Source organism: Bos mutus, chromosome 21 (assembly GCF_027580195.1).
Source record: "Bos mutus isolate GX-2022 chromosome 21, NWIPB_WYAK_1.1, whole genome shotgun sequence".
Lineage (NCBI taxonomy): Eukaryota > Metazoa > Chordata > Mammalia > Artiodactyla > Bovidae > Bos > Bos mutus.
The window spans coordinates 44,067,071-44,083,520 of NC_091637.1; the positions used below are offsets into that span (position 1 = coordinate 44,067,071).

Sequence of the window (16,450 nt, forward strand, 5' to 3'; positions counted from 1 at the left end):
ATCAACGTGGTTTATGAAGAATAGACGAGCTTATAGTGGCTACGTAGTCTGCTCTTTCGGCGGTAGCTGCGTATTTTTAATAAAGGTCCTATCACTTCGGCATTATGCAGTGTGTTTCGTTACTTGTACGGATGATGCACAGAAAGTTGTTCTTTGCGCTGCGCTGAGTGTGATGTGCTTAATCGTTCAAGCCACGGAATTTTCTCAGTTGTATCTCCAGTTGTAACCCTTCTTATGAACGCTTGTCACTTTCCCCATTTGGGGAAAGGGTCTCTGTTAAGTTTACAACACTTTGAATAATAGGTGTTATACAGAAAGTAGTGAAGGTGGTGTGATCACTCAACTCAGAGAAGGCAATGGCAACCCACTCCAGTCAGTGTTCTTGCCTGCAGCATCCAAGGGAGGAGGGAGACCTGGTGGGCTGCCGTCTGTGGGGTCGCACACAGCCGGACACGCCTGAAGCGACTTAGCAGCAGCAGCAGTGATCACTCAACTAGAGCCAGAGATCCGGGAATGCGAAGTCAAGTGGGTGGGCCTTAGGACCTTCACTAGTGGAGTTGATGGGATTCCAGGTGAGCTATTTCATAATCCTAAAAGATGCTGTGAACGTGCTGAATGTGGAAAACTCAGCAGTGGCCACAGGACTGGAAGAGGTCAGTCTGCATTCCAACCCCAAAGGAAGGCAATGCCAAAGAATGCTCACACTACCGCACAAGTGCACTCATCTCACACGCTAGTAAAATAATGCTCAAAATTCTCCAAATCAGGCTTCAGCAGTACGTGAACCCTGAACTTCCAGCTCTTCAAGGTGGATTTAGAAAAGGCAGAGGAACCGGAGATCAGATTGCCGACATCCGTTGGGTCATCGGAAAAAGCAAGAGTTCCAGGAAAAACTTCTGCTTCATTGACTATGCCAAAGCCTTTGACTGTGTGGATCACAACGAACTCTGGAAAATTCTTAGAGATGGGAATATCAGACCACCTGACCTGCCTCTTGAGGTCAGCCATACGCAGGTCAGGAAGCAACAGTTAGACCTGGACATGGAACAACAGACTGGTTCCAAATCGGGAAAGGAAGAGAGAGGTATCAATGACCTCAGATATGCAGATGACACCACCCTTATGGCAGAAAGCGAAGAAGAACTAAAGAGCCTCTTGATGATAGTGAAAGAGGAGAGAAAAAGTTCGCTTAGAACTAAACATTCAGAAAACTAAGATCGTGGCATCTGGTCCCATCACTTCATGGCAAATAGATGGGGAAACAATGGAAACAGTGACAGGCTGTATTTTGGGGGGGCTCCAAAGTCACTGCAGATGGTGACTGCAGCGATGAAATTGAAAGACGCTTGCTCCTTGGAAGAAAAGTTATGACCAACCAGACAGCATATTAAAAAGCAGAGACATTACTTTGCCAACAAAGGTCCCTCTAGTCAAAGCCATGGTTTTTCCAATAGTCATGTATGGATGTGAGAGTTGGACTATAAAGAAAGCTGAGCACTGAAGAATTTAACTGTGGCGTTGGGGGAGACTCTTGAGAGTCCCTTGGACTGCAAGGAGATCCAACCAGTCCATCCTAAAGAAGATCAGTCCTGAATATTCATTGGAAGGACTGATGCTGAAGCTGAAACTGCAATATTTTGGCCACCTGATGTGAACAACTGACTCATTGGAGAAGACCCTGATGCTGGGAACGACTGAAGGCGGGAGGAGAAGGGGACGACAGAGGATGAGATGGTTGGATGGCATCACCGACTCAATGGACACGGAGTTTGAGTAAACTCCGGGAGTTGGACAGGGAGATCTGGCGTGCTGCAGTCCATGGGGTCCCAAAGAGTCAGACACGACTGAGCGACTGAACCGAACTGAACTGAATAGGTGTTAGAGGCTATACTAAGCAGATCAGATGAAGACAAATATAATATCTGTAAAATCACTTACTGTTTCAGTCGTGCCTGACTCTGCGACCACATGGACTGCAGCATGCCAGGCTTACCTGTCCTTCACAGTCTCCCAGGGTTGCTCAAACTCATGTGCATTGAGTCGGTGATGCCATCCAACTAGCTCATCATCCTCTGTCACTGCTCTTCCTCCTGCCTTCAATCTTTCCCAGCATCAGGGTCTTTTCCAATGAGTCAGCTCTTCGCATCAGGTGGCCAAAGTATTGGAGTTTCAGCTTCAGCATCAGTCCTTCCAATGAACACCCAGGACTGATTTCCTTTAGGATGGACTGGCTGGACCTCCTTGCAGTCCAAGGGACTCTCTCAAGAGTTTTTTTTATATCACTTATATGTGGAATCTAAAAAAAAGGAAGTCAACTTACTTATAAAACAGAAACAATCACAAACAGAAAACAGGCATCAAGGGGGAGTAGGGAGAAGAGGGGGAGGCAAAAGACAGGGATAAACTAGTAGTATGGGATTAACAGTTATAGAACACTATAAAAAATAAATAAGATTTTACTACATGGCACATTGAACTATATTCAATATCTTATAATAACTTATAATGGCAAGGAATCTCAACTGTATACCTGGAATTAACACAAGATTGTAAATCAACTAGTTTAATATATAAAAAATGTAAAAAAGAATGTGGAGGGAATTTCCTGGCAGTGCAGTGTTTAGGACTCCAGGATTTCACTGATGGGGCAAGACATCAATCCCCAGTCAAAGAACTAAGATCTTGAAAGCTGTGCAGCCCGAAAACAAAAACAGCAGATTTTTTTACATGTACAAAAGAACCCCCAAAGCAAGATAAATACCCCCAAAAGTGGCTAAGTGCTTCCTTTTATTGGCCCTGGTTCCTTTTGCTGGAGAATGACATTTAGAGACTAAAATCTGGTTCCTCTTGTTGATGAATACTGGTGTGTCACTGGTATTAAGTCCTGTACCTATTTTACTCAATGGATTATGTTCCATTATTATCATTACCTTGATTTGGCAGTGGGACTCCTTTCAAACTGGCTCCTGTGTGCTTGATATGCCCCCAAATCAGTCACTGTACATTTCTTCACTTTTCCAGGTTTGCATGTTCCACTACTAAGAGCCTCACCTTCCGTGGAAGCTGATGTACCCCTTCACCCTCCTGCCCACCATGACTTCGGGTTGCAGCGAGGCTTCCTGTGGAGTGATGGAGAAGGCTATCAAAAGCAATCAGCACACCCAGGCTTAACCAGGCCTGTAGATATCCAGCCTTGGCTGCTCTCCTTCGCCCACCTACCCCAATTCCTGGGCATAAGGGGCTCCTTCCTGGAAGAGGTCAAGGTTCTGTGGACTTCCTGGAGAGGGGGCTGGAGTCCAGAGGGAGGGGCAGAGGGCACGGGTGTCCAGGTTGGACTCTACAAACATTTCAGATCCCACTGGTGTGTGTCCACCACCCAAGATCGCTAGCCCACCCAGCAAAAGTCCTCCAGAGGCACAGCAAGCCACAGTGAAGTGGCCTTCCCTCAGCCCAGTGTGTTGCCACTCCCTGACCAGGCAGCGGGCACCTCTGCCCCTTTGAGGTTGGGGGACAGTGCCTCAGAGCATCCCTGCCAGTTTCTGTGACACCCGGACCAGAATAGTTGGCCATGCTGGTAACCAAAATCCACACCCCTTCCCACTTCCCCAAACCCAGGTCCCCATGGATTCTACACCTCCACATCCCTTCAGGAATAGATCCAACAAAAGCCTAAGGTTCTTTCTTTTGGCCCCATCTGCTGGTCTTTACAGATGGTATCATTCGAGGCTGGGGTCTCTGCATTCGCAGAGCAATGGACCCTTCTGGAAGGGCACCGGTCAGACTGCAGTGGCACAACCCTCTAGGCCCAGGGAGACTCCAAAGACTCCAGGTCAGAGCATGTTAGTTAGCAGTGGGACAATGAGAAGGGCTGAGATGAGAAGTGCTGGGTGACCACAGGAGTTTGCCAGGAGAGGAAGACAAAGCAGAAACACAGTCTCCAGTTTGAGAGGCAGTTCAGTTCAGTTCAGGCACTGTCATGTCTGACTCTTTGCGACCCCATGGACTGCAGCACGCCAGGCTTCCCTTGTCTATCACCAACTCCCGCAGACTACTCAAACTCATGTCCATTGAGCCAGTGATGCCATCCAACCGTCTCATCCTCTGTCTTCCCCTTCTCCTCGCGCCTTCAATCAGAACCAGAACCAAAATATGGCTTGTGGCCTCAAGGGTCAGGGACAGCAGCCCCGGGCCCCTGAGGTTTCAGAGAGCCTCGCTGCCTTCGGTGTTCTGCCGAGAGTCCTCTGAGATGGGCTCCAACTGTAAGCAGTCTCGAGTTTCCCTCCCATAGGAAGGGAGAAAGTACCACTCCCTGCTGTTCTCTGTACCCACACCCAAACCAGTCTGTCCCCAAAATAAAGCTGCTCCTTCTTGGTAACAGTCCAGCCCAGTTCCTTCTGGGTGCTCTCTCCACTTCATCCTCTTCTTTCTTCCAATTTAGCCTTAAGGACCCAGCACTAAAGTTAGCCACCTGGTCAGAACCCACAGGCTAGTGGTCTGTGCAACTAGGTGAATTTATGTGCCCCTCATGCTAACATCTCCCCACATGCCCCCCATCCCACCCTCCACCCTTCTCCCTGCCATCAGCTCCCCTTGCTCCCGACTCAGGGCTCTCTGAGCTCTTGTCTGTACTTCTGCTGTCATCTCTACTTTGGCCGCCTGATGCGAAGAGCTGACTCATTGGAAAAGACCCTGATGCTGGGAAAGACTGAGGGCAGGAGGAGAAGGGGACGACAGAGATGAGATGGTTGGATGGCATCATCGACTTGATGGACATGAGTTTGGGTGGACTCCGGGAGTTGGTGATGGACAGGGAGGCCTGGCGTGCTGCGGTTCATGGGGTCGAAAAGAGTCGGACACGACTGAGCGACTGAACTGAACTGATTTCTCCTCCATCAAATGTAGCAGAATGGTGGGGGCGCTTTTCCCACCCTTCTACAGAGTGGGAGCAATCCTTGTTCTTTCCACAGGAACTTGAACCTTCCAGCGGCTACAGGGATAGGTGCAACGGCCTATGAAAGCTGAGGCTTCCCCGGGGGGCACTTCCGGTCCTCAGACGGACAGGACACCTGAATTAGCCGCGGAATTTCTCATCAGCACTGTCAGGCCCACTGAGAGCCCTGCTGACTTTTGCTCCTGCGGGTGCCTACCCTAGTAGGACTAGGGTAGGCAGTGGTTCGGAAGATCTTGGGGTGGCAGCTCTGCCCCGAGAGATGGCTGGGAAAGTTTTCTGTCGCCCCAAGTCCGCACCTGCAGAGAATATATGAAAGGAACAGAGAGAGAGGGGGGGGGTTGGGAGGTTCAAAGACTGTGACTGGGAGAAACAGAGACTGTGACCTTCCTTTGAGGGGAAGAGCTGGAGGCTGAGCCGGCATTGAAGGGTTTTCAGCAAGGGTGCCCTGCTGTCCCTGACTCTGTGATGGCCTGGGTGCTTGTTGGCCGCGCTCCAGGGCTTTTGGAGCGCAGCTGCTGTTTGGTGGGCCTGGGCGCATTGAGCGGGGGCGGGGGCGGGGGTGGGAAAGCGAATAAAAGCGGAGAGGGCGCGGCCGGCGGCAGACCGCGCTGTGGGCCTGCGTGCGGCCTAAGGGCAGCAGACGGCGCAGGCGAGTCCCCAGGCCACCGCCAACGCGGGCCTGTGCGGGTGTCCCTGAAAGGCTTTCCCGCCTCTGGCCAAGAAGGAAGGTCGCTGCGCTGCCGCAGGGTGTCGGGCGGGGCAGAGGCGCCGGGGGCGGGGTGCCTTTCACTGGGGAGCAAAAGCAACCAGCACCTCCTTCGAGCCGGAATCGAACCAGCGACCTAAGGATGACCACACGTGTCGGATCTACAGTCCTCCGCTCTACCAGCTGAGCTATCGAAGGGTGCGCGCCACCAAGCGGCCGGGGACCTTACTTTTTCCGGAAACGATGCACAACCACACTGGGACTCTGGTCGGAAGCCCTTTTGAAGAAATCGGTGGGCGCGCTGCCAGAGTCCGGGTGCGGGTGAGAGGACCAGACGGTCCTGCGGGGTGGCTGCGGCCCGGCCTTTGTGTCGCCCGGCATCGGGGCAGCGAGTTTCAAGATGCCTCGTTTTCTCTCCCCGTCCCTCTTTCTACAAGTGGGGACCGCGGCCTGAAAGTGAGGAAGAGGGCTAGGGGAGAGGCGTTGGGAAATGGATGGGTGCGTGGGGTGCGGGAGGCCGGGCCAAGGAGAGGGGCACCGCGGAGCCGGCTGCCAACCGCCTAGGCAGCCACCTGGTGCTCTTTAAGTGCCGTCAGTTCAAACTACTCTTTTGGTCAAAATGGTATTATTTGCTGTGCCGCCCTTCAAAGCCAGTATCATCTTGCCTGCACTCCGCGGGTCTCCTATGGATCTCCCTGCTTTCGCTCTGTCACCTTTACAGCCAGAGTGATTTTCTCTCCTTTGCTAGGGGAGTGTGGAAGAGGGGTGGGGGTGGGATGTGGAGGGTTTAGATGAAGCTGCTTCTTTTCTGGAAACTTCTGGTTCACTCAGACTTGAACCCTTACACAGGTCTTCACGACCCTCAGTTCTTGTCTCCACCCAGTCACCTCTCTCAGTTTCGGTACCATTCATAAATTTTGTTCTGTATTCAGGACCTTCATGCTCTTCTCCACACACTGGTCTAGCTGACCTTTTGCTAGGGATGCTCTTCCCAGAAGCCCTATGCCCAGCCCCCTCCTCCCTCCAGTCTGCTCACATTGTCACCTTCTCCAGGGAGCCTCCCCTGACTACCGAAATCAACACAGCAACCTGCCTCCATATAGCAGTTCCCCATCTCCTTTCCTTCCTCGATTTTTTTTATTTACTTTTTTTGTAGCTCTTAACAACTAAGGTACTAATTAATTTGCCTACGGTGTCTATTGTCAGTTTTCTCCCACCTCCACACCCCTTTCTCTAACTAAAATATGATATATAAAACATTTTGCCTTACACCTGAAACTAACACAACGTTGTAAACAACTATGCTGCTGCTGCTGCTAAGTCGCTTCAGTCGTGTCCGACTCCGTGCGACCCCATAGACGGCAGCCCACCAGGCTCCCCCGTCCCTGGGATTCTCCAGGCAAGAACACCGGAGTAGGTTGCCATTTCCTTCTCCGATGCATGAAAGCGAAAAGTGAAAGTGAAGTCGCTCAGTCGTGTCCGACTCTTAGCGACCCCATCGACTGCAGCCTACCAGGCTCCTCGGTCCATGGGATTTTCCAGGCAAGAGTACTGGAGTGGGGTGCCATTGCCTTCTCCGAAACAACTATATTTCAATTTAAAAAGTTATGAAAAAATTCCTGAGAAAGTCTGACACCTTACACAGGCCCCTGTCATCCCTTTTTCTTTCTTTCTCTTTTGTCTGCGCTATGCTGCATTTTAGTTCCCTGGCCAGGGTAACCCGTGCCCCGCCCCCCGCATTGGGCGCTCAGAGTCTTAACCACTGAAGCGCCAGAAAGGTCGCTTGACTGCCCTTTGTTAAAGCATTCATTTAAAAGGGCTTGCAATTGTGAAGATGGTTCTCTTACAGCCCAGAGCGTCTGTCAAAGACTGGGAGCCATTCCTTTGAAGTGTAAGCAAGAAGGATAGGGCCTCTGTCTCCCACTTTCTGTGCGAGGACCATCCTAACTTCAGTAACTGCCCGCTGACAAACACGGCTGGCCTGACTCTCTACTGACCAGCTCTGGTTTTCCACTGCTGCCTCTTCTGAGGCCCCTCCTTCTCATCCTCCCTTTAAAACGCTCCGATCCCCTCGCCCATTTCGGAATTGAGCTCGGTCAGCTCTTTCCCCTGCTGTCAGTATTCACTGAATAAAGTTTGCTTTCAACACTTTCTCTACGGTCTGCTGTGTTTCTCTTTGACCGAGTCAGATCGGAAAGGACCAAAGGACACCTGGGGGTCCGCTCAGTGTCTGCCCGTTGGGGCAACAGGCGGGGGTGGTGGGGGGTGGGATGCGGGGGCAAGGCCCAAGGGCAAGGGCTCCTGACCCCGAGCACCGCGCTCCGGGAGCCCCCGCCTGATGCGGTGGAGGCGACCGCTCGCGCTCTCACCTGATTTTCTCTCTGCAATAGGACCCCGGGCTTTCCTTCTAGCATCACTAGGATAGGCTATTTATCCCGAAGCACTTTCGTCACTTTTACTTAAAAAGACACCGTGAAGAAACATTACCACGCTTTCCTATTAAGGCGGCTTTATGGCTTAACGTCAACCGGCAAATAGTTCTATTCCTGAAATTTCCATGACTAGAAGATGAGTTCAGAGAGGGGAGGGCAAAAATGGGCTGATATTTTGCTGAAAAGAAAGTGAGACCAGACCCCAGCCCCGACCCACCCCCTCAACTGCGGGGCACCGTGAGCTGACGTCTTCCCAGGTACCCCCCCCCCGGCCTGGACGCCACTCGCCCACGCACTCCCCTCACGAGACACCTGCGAGTCTCGGGTGGGTTAATAGGTCCCACACCCCCGCCTGGAAGACCATGACATCCGGGCATCCCAGCAGGGGGCGTGGTTATGTAGATGAGCGGCGCGCGGAGGCTGCTGGTCCCGCTCCTCCCGGGCCTCGGTGTCCTGCGTGTGCACACGCGGAGGTTCCTGAGGTTGTTCCCCGGGTGGGCAGGCCGGGCCGAGGGACGAGCAGGAGCTGAGTGTGCGGAGGTGGTGCGAGGGAAGTGACCGTGCGTGCAGAGTGGGGCCAGCTCGAGGGTGTTGGGCGGTGGGTGGGCATCAAGTCATACTTACCTCGCAGGGGAAATTCCATGATCTCGAAGGTGGTTTTTCTAGAGCAAGACTTATCCATCGCACTCCGGATGTGTTGATCCCTGCTATTTCCCCCAATGCGAGAAACTCGAGTGCGCAATTTGTGGCAATGGGGGACTGCGTTCGCGCTTTCTCCTGATACTATAAGTGTTGTAAGTAATAGGCTTAAACGTCTTCAGGTTTTCTTACAGTTTGTGACATTACAATTTTTTTCAAATAACGGGTAATGTAAAAATTAGTTCTTACCAACTTCCTTTTAAGACGTTTATTCCTTACAAATTTGTGAGTGATCTTGGCATTATATTCAGAAACAGATTATTTTGCCAGCAAAGGTCTGTGTAGTTAAGGTTTGTTTTGTAGTAGTCATGCTCGGATGTGAGAGTTGGACTGTGGAAAAAAGCTGCGCGCCGGAGAGTTAATGCATTTTAAACTGTAGTGTGGGGACTCTTGAAAGCCCCTTGGAGGGCAAGATCAGTCATGGGTGTTCTTGAAAAGAATGATGCTAAAGCTGAAATTCCAGTATTTTGGCTACCTCATGGGAAAAGTTAACTCATTGGAAAAAATCATAATGCTGGGAGGGGTCGGCGGCGGGATGCTGGGCGGGGACGACAGAGAATGGGGCGGCGGGATGCTGGGCGGGGACGACAGAGAATGGGGCGGCGGGATGCTGGGCGGGGACGACAGAGAATGGGGCGGCGGGATGCTGGGCGGGGACGACAGAGAATGGGGCGGCGGGATGCTGGGCGGGGGCGGCGGGATGCTGGGCGGGGACGACAGAGAATGGGATGGCTGGATGGCATCACCGACGCGACAGACTGGCTTTGAGTGAACTCCGGGAGTTGGTGATGGACAGGGAGGCCTGGCGTGCTGCGATTCATGGGGTCGCAGAGAGTCGGACACGACTGAGCGACTGAACTGAACTGTTCTCAGGATTGTGATAAACATAAAATTAATGCTTGTGAACTATTTTTTAATTTCTGTTAAACAGATTTTAAGGCAGTGAGATTTTGCGAAGTAAAAAGTTTTACTTGTTCACTTGAACAAGTGATAGAGCATATCTGAGTTTTTGACTATTTCAGATGTTCTTTTAAGTCTGCAGTGTTTGAGCTATTTGAGACTTGGTGTGTCGTGTCTATTTTTAAGGTACTATGAACATGTCAGATGTTTTGTCCCTTAACACATTGAGCATAGTTTGAGCAAACTCGTTTTTGTTCATTGAATCGATAATGCTATGTAACTATCTCATTCTTCAGTTGCCTCCTCCTCTTGCTCTCGATCTTTCCTGGCATCAGGTTCTTTCCCAATGCATCAGGTTTTTTGCATCAGGTGGACCAAGTTGAAGCTTCAACTTCAGCATCAGTCTTTCCAGTGAGTATTCTGAATTGACTTTCTTTTTTTCAGGTTGACTAGTTTGATCTCCTTGCAGTCCAAGGGACTCTCAAGAGTTTTCTCCATCACCACAGTTTGAAAGCATCAGTTCTTTGGTGCTTGATGTTTCTTATCGTTCAGTTCCCACATCTATAAATGACTAGTGGGGAAAAACAAAAACATAGCTTTGACTATACAGACCTTTGTCAACAAAGTGATGTCTCTGCTTCTTAATACGCTGTCTAGGTTTGTCATAGTTTTCCTTCCAAGGAGCAAATGTTTTAATTTTGTGGCTTCAGACACCCTCTCCAGCGACTTGGGAGCCCAAGAAAATAAAATCTGTCACTGTTACCACTTTTCCCGATCTATTTGCCATGAAGTGATGGGACTGGATGCCATGTGATCTTAGTTTTTTTGAATGTTGGGTTTTATTTAAGTCAGCTTTTAGAGTTAACCTCATATTTAAGTCAAGTACTTACATTGACTGGAGCAAATATATATTTTAAAATGTATATATAACAGTCATTTTGCTGTACAGTAGACTAACACAACATTGTACTCAATTAAAATTGTTTTCATGTCAAATTTAGCGCTTGAGGGCATGGATTCAAGTTAGATTTATTTTGATATTATAAAAAGTGCTCTGCCAATAATCACCAATGACAGCTGTTCAACTTCAATACAAACCATTTCTGAGAGTGCAAAGTGGCATTGACTGGAAACATGTATCTGTAGGAAAGAATCATTACCTTTTCAGTACAGCTCAGTTCCAATGTCAGTTATTCCAGAAAATTTAAGTGTCAAGTTCTTGTGTAAATCACCCTTTGGTTTTCCTAAGGTATTTAACTGGCTTCACATGGGAAATATGAATCCAACTGATTTTCTCTTTCACTTTGATAGCAAATAAGCAACCCAAGGTCAGGGTTTGAGCCTTCAAAAAGTGTGGCAGCTGCTGCTGCAGCTGAAAAGCACACAAGTAGGCACTTCCAGGACACTGAAACCAAGAACTGAGAACCATACTATTAGGTTTATAGCCTAATCCCAACTTTTGACTTAAAATTCCATTAACACAACTTTGTTTTCATAACAAAATAAGTGAAAAGTTTTCTTTCTAAAAATTGGAATACCCAAAGTTGGGGGGAAATAGCTGATTTTTCTTCAAAATCTTTTTTCTAGGGACCAAACCAGTAGATAACTGACTCGATGGATGTGAGTCTGCGTGAACTCCAGGAGTTGGTGATAGACAGGGAGGCCTGGCGTGCTGCAATTCATGGGGTTGCAAAGAGTCAGACATGACTGAGCAACTGAATCTGATCTGGGGAATTCCCACGAAGTGCTTTGTCAGAAGTTTTGCCTCTGGAAAAGCTGAAACCTACCATCTAAGTACCTGACTAGTGCTGGTGGTGGTTTAGTCGCTCAGTTGTTTCCAACCCTTTGTGATTCTATGGACTGTAGCCCGCCAGGCTCCTCTGCCCATGGGATTTCCCAGGCAAGAATACTGGAGTGGGTTGCCATTTCCTTCTCCAGGGGATCTACCTGACCCAGGGATTGAACCCAGGTCTCCTGCATAGCAGGCAGATTCTTTACCGCTAAGCCACCAGGGAAGTCCCTACCTGACTAGTGCTTGTACCTGACCCCAAACTGTCTTTTCTTTTTTGTACTAGATGCTTCACTGAAAAATTAGGTGACTCCTAGCTTGTAACACTTTGCAGCCTTCGATTGACAACATACCCTAAATATTTTATTTATTTATTTTTTTGCCATTTTATTTTTATTTTATTTTTTAACTTTACAATATTGTATTGGTTTTGCCATATATCAAAATGAATCCGCAATATTTTACTTCTGTTTCACAATCCTACAATTTGTCTAGTGAGGCCTTGTTTCTCTGTGAAGCAAGGAGCTGGAACAAAGCTGAGGTGTTGGTTTTCCAGTGTCCTTTAGGAGACTGTTAGAAAATCATCTACAATTACAGACCCTTCTGCTGGGACATAGTTCTGTAAGTTTTCCCATAAATTTCTGTTTTTTTCCTACAGAAAATAGAAGAGTCCTGAAACCCTTGAGGAATCCTTTGCCATCAATATAGGACTCTGTGTTTGAAAACAAAGACTCTGCCATTAGCGGGACAGAAAAATAACCAGAACTCAGATCAACTACACAGATAAACCTCGCAGACGATGGTACTGAAGTCAGGATAACTTCAGGGTTAAAATTGCCAGGAAAATCCCATGGATGGAGGAGTCTGGTAGGCTGCAGTCCATGGGGTCTCGAAGAGTTGGATACAACTGAGCGACTTCACTTTCACTTTTCACTTTCATGCATTGGAGAAGGAAATGGCAACCCACTCCAGTGTTCTTGCCTGGAGAATCCCAGGGACGGCAGAGCCTGGTGGGCTGCCGTCTATGGGGTCACACAGAGTCGGACACGACTGAAGTGACTTAGCAGCAGCAGAAGCTTACAGGCCTTAACATTAATGGAATAATAAATTAATTTTTCTGAGATCTTGTATAAATCTACATATTAGTCAATTATCAAATTTGTTACTTCTTTACAAGGTGAGCGCTGTTTTAAAATTCTCATTTTTCTAATTTTTTAAAAACTGGTTTATTCCTTCTAATTGAATTCTTTTTTAAAACTTAGTTGTTTTTGGCTGTGTTGGGTCTGAGTTGCTGTGTGGGTTTCTCATTGTGGTGGCTTCTCTCGTTTTGGAGCACAGGCTCTAGCACGCGGACTTCAGTAGTTGCAGCTCATGGACTCAGTAGTTGTGGCTCATGGGCTCTAGAGCACAGGCTCAGTAGTGGCGCACGGGCTTAGTTGCTCCACAGCATGTAGTTTCTTCCCTGACCAGGGATGGAACCTGTGTCTCCTGCACTGGCAGGCAGATCCTCTACCACGGAGCCACCAGGGAAGCCCCCTTTTAATTGAATTCTTGACAAAGGATATTGTTTTATACCTGACCATAGCTTATCCTTTTGGTAAATTATTGATTCTGATGGAACTGAATGTATAAACAGGACAAAAAAATTTAAGCATAACATAGTCCCTGCCCATATTGGGCCCTCCCTAGTGTGTGATGTGTATTATACATTAACCAGATCTCCTTAGAGGTGGAAATGCCTGCTGGGCCATAAAGATCATTTTTTTTCTCCCTTTCTTCTGACAACAGCGATGTAACTTCTCAGAAGACTGGCATTCTTTCCCAGCTGTGTCAAAGGGTATGGTGGCTTGCTGCCTGATTTGTACATGCTTACCTGAACTATGCATCTTTGGTGAACTTTATGTAAAATGTCAGTATGTTATTTTGATGTATGATTCTTTGTTCTGAAAAATATATGTGACTGTGCCTTGGATTTCTTTCTCAGAGCTTATCCTGGGTTATAATCCTCAGTTTGACTAGAATAAAATTCTCTTTTTTCTCCTTAATTTGATTGTTAAGTTTTGTTAATTGTTCTCTATCTCAAACTAAAAAAGTGTCGTCATTTGCTAAGGCCCAGCCCCATACATGGATTTGTCTGTTTGGAGGGCTTTTCCAGTGAAGTGTGAGATAGTCACTCTTGGCCATCCATCTCTTCTTTCAGGAGGTACATAGTTACCAAATTAGGGGTCTTTTTCTCCAAGGAGCTCCACTAACATGGCATCTATAGCACAGGACATGATAGCTTTTAATATGTACAGCAGGTCTCCCCAGTACTTTAAAAGGAGAAAAAAATAATACGTGTTTCTCAAGTCAGAGAACTTGTTCTATATGAGAACCATGGAGGAAAAGGAACAAGTAGAAAGGTGGCCCAAAAAACCGGGTTTCTACTATGCTATCACCAGATGGAGAGTAAAACACTTCCAAGAAATTGAAGAGTAGTTCAGTTCAGTTCAGTCGCTCAGTCATGTCCGACTCTGTGACCCCATAAATTGCAGCACGCCAGGCCTCCCTGTCCATCACCAACTCCCAGAGTTCACTCAAACTCATGTCCATCGAGTTGGTGATGCCATCCAGCCATCTCATCCTCTGTCGTCCCTTCTCCTCCTGCCCCCAATCCCTCCCAGCATCAGAGTCTTTTCCAATGAGTCAACTCTTCACATGAGGTGGCCAAAGTACTGGAGTTTCAGCTTTAGCATCATTCCTTCCAAAGAAATCCCAGGGCTGATCTCCTTCAGAAGAGACTGGTTGGATCTCCTTGCAGTCCAAGGGACTCTCAAGAGTCTTCTCCAACACCACAGTTCAAAAGCATCCATTCTTCTGTGCTTAGCTTTCTTCACAGTCCAACTCTCACATCCATACATGACCACTGGAAAAACCACAGCCTTGACTAGACAGACCTTTGCTGGCAAAGGAATGTCTCTGCTTTTGAATATGCTATCTAGGTTGGTCATAACTTTCTTTCCAAGGAGTAAGCGTCTTTTAATTTCATGGCTGCAGTCACCATCTGCAGTGATTTTGGAGCCAAAAAAAATAAAGTCTGTTTCCACTATTTCCCCATCTATTTCTCATGAAGTGATGGGACCAGGTGCCATGATCTTCGGAGAAGGCAATGGCACCCCAATCCAGTACTCTTGCCTGGAAAATCCCATGGATGGAGGAGCCTGGTGGGCTGCAGTCCATGGGGGGTCCCTAAGAGTCGGACATGACTGACCAACTTCACTTTCACTTTTCACTTTCCTGCAGAAGGAAATGGCAACCCACTCCAGTGTTCTTGCCTGGAGAATCCCAGGGACGGGGGAGCCTGGTGGGAGGCCGCCTATGGGGTCGCACAGAGTTGGACATGACTGAAGGGACTTAGCAGCAGCAGCAGCAGCAGCCATTATCTTAGTTTTCTGAATGTTGAGCTTTAAGCCAACTTTTTCACTCTCCTCTTTCACTTTCATCAAGAGGCTTTTGAGTTCCTCTTCACTTTCTGCCATAAGGGTGGTGTCATCTGCATATCTGCTGCTACTGCCGCTAAGTCACTTCAGTAGTGTCCAACTCTGTGTGACCCCATAGACGGCAGCCCACCAGGCTTCCCCGTTCCTGGGATTCTCCAGGCAAGAACACTGGAGTGGGTTGCCATTTCCTTCTCCAATGTATGAAAGTGAAAGTGAAGTCGCTCAGTCGTGTCCGACTCTGGAGACCCCATGGACTGCAGCCCACCAGGCTCCTCCGTCCATGGGATTTTCCAGGCAAGAGTACTGGAGTGGGGTGCCATTGCCTTCTCCTCTGCATATCTGAGGTTATTGATATTTCTCCCGTCAATCTTGATTCCAACTTGTGCTTCTTCCAGCCCAGCATTTCTCATGATGTACTCTGCATAGAAGTTAAATAAGCAGGGTGACAATATGCAGCCTTGACGTACTCCTTTTCCTATTTGGAACCAGTCTGTTGTTCCATGTCCAGTTCTAACTGTTGCTTCCTGACCTGCATATAAGTTTCTCAAGAGGCAGGTCAGGTGGTCTGGTATTCCCATCACTTTCAGAATTTTCCAGTTTATTGTGATCCACACAGTCAAAGGCTTTCACATAGTCAATAAAGCAGAAGTAGATGTTTTTCTGGAACTCTCTTCCTTGTTCCATGATCCAGCAGATGTTGGCAATCTGATCTCTGGTTCCTCTGCCTTTTCTAAAACCAGCTTGAACATCTGGAAGTTCATGGTTCACATATTGCTGAAGCCTGGCTTGGAGAATTTTGAGCATTACTTTACCAGAGTGTGAAATGAGTGCAATTGTGCAGTAGTTTGAGCATTCTTTGGCATTGCCTTTCTTTGGGATTGGAATGAAAACTGCCCTTTTCCAGTCCTGTGGCCACTGCTGAGTTTTCCAAATTTGCTGGCAAATTGAGTGCAGCACTTTCACAGCATCATCTTTCAGGATTTGGAATAGCTCAACTGGAATTCCATCACCTCCACTAGCTTTGTTCGTAGTGATGATTTCTAAGGCCCACTTGACTTCACATTCCAGTATGTCTGGCTCTAGGTCAGTGATCACACCATCGTGATTATCTGGGTCGTGAAGATCTTTTTTGTACAGTTCTTCTGTGTATTCTTGCCACCTCTTCTTAATATCTTCTGCTTCTGTTAGGTCCGTACCATTTCTGTCCTTTATCGAGCCCATCTTTGCAGGAAATGTTCCCTTGGTATCTCTAATTTTCTTGAAGAGATCTCTAGTGTTTCCCATTCTATTGTTTTCCTCTATTTCTTTGCATTGATCGCTAAGGAAGGCTTTCTTATCTCTCCTTGCTATTCTTTGGAACTCTGCATTCAGATGCTTATATCTTTCCTTTTCTCCTTTGCTTTTCGCTTCTCTTCTTTTCACAGCTATTTGTAAGGCCTCCCCAGACAGCCATTTTGCTTTTTTGCATTTCTTTTCCATGGGGATGGTCTTGAT

General features: G+C 47.9%; 2 non-coding genes across 2 annotated transcripts; one reads left to right on the top strand and one right to left on the bottom strand.

Annotated features, from left to right (window-relative positions):
* Positions 1-5,765: 5,765 nt before the first annotated feature.
* On the bottom strand, positions 5,766-5,855 carry TRNAY-GUA (transfer RNA tyrosine (anticodon GUA)). The gene is given in 2 exon segments: positions 5,766-5,801; positions 5,819-5,855. It is a non-coding gene; the product is annotated as a tRNA-Tyr (tRNA).
* Positions 5,856-8,705: 2,850 nt separating this feature from the next.
* On the top strand, positions 8,706-8,869 carry LOC138984525 (U1 spliceosomal RNA). The gene has a single exon (XR_011461814.1). It is a non-coding gene; the product is annotated as a U1 spliceosomal RNA (small nuclear RNA).
* Positions 8,870-16,450: the final 7,581 nt, after the last annotated feature.